This window comes from Myxocyprinus asiaticus, chromosome 45, assembly GCF_019703515.2.
Source record: "Myxocyprinus asiaticus isolate MX2 ecotype Aquarium Trade chromosome 45, UBuf_Myxa_2, whole genome shotgun sequence".
Taxonomy (NCBI): domain Eukaryota; kingdom Metazoa; phylum Chordata; class Actinopteri; order Cypriniformes; family Catostomidae; genus Myxocyprinus; species Myxocyprinus asiaticus.
Genome location: NC_059388.1, coordinates 28,026,039 through 28,029,752, shown reverse-complemented (window position 1 = coordinate 28,029,752; position 3,714 = coordinate 28,026,039).

Sequence of the window (3,714 nt, the reverse complement as noted above, 5' to 3'; positions counted from 1 at the left end):
GTTTCTTATTGTTGATGTTAGTTATATACATTGGGGTGTTTTATGTTAAATTTTATGTTATATATATATATAGCATTATTTTAGTGTCACGTATGTTACTCAGATGGTGTTTTTGTGTTTGTGTGAGTGACATACAGTATTTATATCTACAAATTTATTGGCCATTGCTCTTGATGAAATTTAAGTCAACATGTGGCCATCACGTGACCACCTGTGTTACTATGATGGTTAACAATACATTTAAAAGTGCAAAGCAGATTTTTGTAGTTCCAGTATATTAACATTATATCATTTAATGATATACACCGATAAGCTAAAACATTATGACCACTCACAGGTGAAGTGAATAACGTTGATCATCTCCTAACAAGGCCACATTTCAAGGTCTGGGTAGATTAGATGGTAAGCAAACAATCAGTTCTCGGAGTCAACATGTTGAATGCAGGAGAAATGGGCAAGAGTAAAGACCTGAGCAACTTAGACAAGGACCAAATTGTTATGGCCGGACGACTGGGTCAGAGTATCTCTGAAATGACAAGGCTTGTGGAGTGCTCCCGGTCAGCAGTGGTGAGTACCTACCAACAGTGGTCTGAGAAGGGACAAACCACAAACCGGCAACAGGGTGTTGGGCACCCAAGGCTCATCGATGCGCGATGGCAAGGAAGGCTGTGGCACAAGTCACAGAAAATTTTACTGAGGATTACGGGAGAAATGTATCACAACACACAGTGCATCGCACCTTGTCCACCGTCGAATGTGGCTACAATGGGCATGTGAGAGTCGGAACTGGACCTTGGAGCAGTAGAAGAAGGTGGACTGGTCCGATGAGTTCCGTTTTCTTTTACATCAGGTGGACGGCCGTGTACGTATGCGCATTTACCTGGGGAAGTGATGGCACCAGGATGCCCTGTGGAAGGACGACAAGCCGGTGGAGGGAGTGTGATGCACTTGGCAATGTTCTGCTGGGAAACCCTGGTCCGTCAATTTATGTGGACATCAATTTGACACGTGCCACCTACCTAAACATCGTTGCAGACCAGGTACACCCCTTCACGGCAATGGTAATCCCTGATGGCAGTGGCTTCTTTCAGCAGGATAATGCACCCTGCCACACTGCACACATTGTTCAGGAATGGTTTGAGGAACATGATAAGGAGTTCAAGGTGTTGCCCTGGCCTCCAGATTCCCCAGATCTGTCCAGTTGAGAATCTGTGGGATGTGCTGGACCAACAAGTCCGATCCGTGGCGGCTCCACCTCGCATCTTACAGGACTTGAAGGATCTGCTGTTAGTGTCTTGATGCCAGATTTCACAGGCCACCTTCAGGGGTCTTGTAGAGTCCATGCCTTGGCGGGTTGGCACTGTTTTGGTGGCACGCGGAGGACCAACAGCATATTAGTTGGGTGGTCATAGTGTTTTGGCTCATCAGTGTATAAAGTAGTAAACTGTAAAATATACACGCACAAAAATGACATCCTGTAATGCCCTAAACATGGTTACTGTATTTTTTACAGTAAATTATTTGCAACCACAACTGGCAGTTTTTTTTTTTTTTACAGTGATTTTACAGGATTTTTTCTTGAGGATAAGTGCACTGACAGTCATCAATATTTTGGTCCATTTATATTGCAGTGTGTTTATTTGTATTATTAGCCTCTATATGCATATGTGTATATTTGTGCATAAAAAATAATCACATCAGCACACAGTGTTTATTTTCAATTTGAAGGTAATTTCTACAATAAATGTTGCCATAAAAGTAAAATTTTATAAAATGACATGCTGAAAAGAATACTGGAAGTTTTATGTGTGTACAGCAGGTCAGACAAGGGTTGTCAGACATGCTGGTCTCACATGTGAAAAAACAATGATTCTTTTGTACACTGAAGTACAGTAAATGTAAATTAAATGCATTGGGTTAATTGTGTTTGGTTAACTGAAACAGTTGAGCTCTCGCCCTAAATCCACCCCAAATGTCAGATATGCAGTCCCTGTTGTAAAACAATAAATGTATATCAATTTAGTGACCATGATAGCCCACTGACAGAAAAGACAAAAATTACAATCTTTGCCTTTGGAAAATGTAGTAAAATAACAAAAGAACAATAATTACAGTCACATCATACTATTACTATTGACTGAATGTCATACATGTACTGTGTGTTCTTCAGAAAAAAACAACTGCTTTAGGATTCTCATCAATAAACTAAGCGGTAGAAATAATTTTTTGGCACAAGCACTTAAGTTCTTTAAATAACACTTTTTGACAAAAAGACAAACATGGGAGACAATTGTCTTTGCTGACCGCTGGGACAGAAACATTTAAAACGTGGGCCATGTATAGAATGAGACCGGGCATGGGAGGTACCGTCTTGAGAACACAAACATGACTGTTGTGCCTCTTATTTCCCTTTGAATATTGATTGTCCTAGTGTGTTTGTTGCTTGGCAACATACAGCTGGCAGTTAATTTTTTTTATAAATACTACTGTACGATACCTGATTGTCATCATTGCAATGCTTGCAGTCAAAATGTAAAGACCTTTAAACTTCTGCTAAACAAACATCTTAAACAAAGAGTGAATGAGAGAGTGACTAACAGAAGAAAAGAGAGGATTAAAGCGGGGTCATGAATGTTTCCTGTCACATCAGCCTTGCCCATTATAAAATAACTCACTTTGTCACACTGCACTTACACTATATATTATGATGATTTTGTATCATACAGTTTCAAGTAATGATTATAATAATATATACTGTATATACATGGTTTTCTGCTGTTGTAGCCCATCCGTCTCAAGGTTTGACGTGTTGTGCGATCTGAGATGCTATTCTGCTCACTACAATTGTACAGAGTGGTTATCCGAGTTACCATAGCCTTTCTGTCAGCTTGAACCAGTCTGGCCATTCTCCATTGACCTGTCTCGTCAACAAGGAATTTCAGTCCGTTAACTGGGGTTAAAGTGAAATTGTGTAAATATAGAGAAAATGGTTATAGGGCAAAGTTTATCAACTTAGGCAAATGTTTTTGTGACAGCAAGATACCTATTTGTGTAACAAATTAAGATGATCCATATTCAACATGACCATTTCAGAAAAGGGTTAACCATTTCCTGTTAATGTCAATCACATTTGGCATTTCATAACATCTCAAGTATTCTATAAATAAATTAATCTCCATTGTGATTGGATCAGTCAACTGTGAGCCCACTTTGAACATTTTTCATGACAAATCTATACGCCTTGAACAAAACTGAAAATGATAAATAACTATTTTGTCTAAAAATAAAAGTGATATTTTCAGGGATTCTCATTAAGGCTACATAAATGTGCCTTTAGCCCTCTTGTACCCTACAGTATGTGTTGTGCAGTTATTTAGTCACAGGTACAGTATATCATATTTCTGTATGGAAAGTTTCGTACCATTTAAATGAACATTAACTAAAGACCATTAAATTATTAAGCATTATTAAAGTGTTTATTAATGTTATTAATGAAAGTATGAAATTTATTATAAAGTAAACAAATGCATGAATTTGACTAAGGAGAACAACAAAGCTTTGGACTATGCACAGCAAACCTTTAAGCCATCTGTCTGAGCTGGATGCGTACAGGAGAGTAGAAGATTACGTTTGCTGAGATAAAGAGAGAGAGAGAGAGAGAGAGAGAGAGAGAGAGAGAGAGAGAGAGAGAGAGAGAGAGAGAGAGAGAGAGAG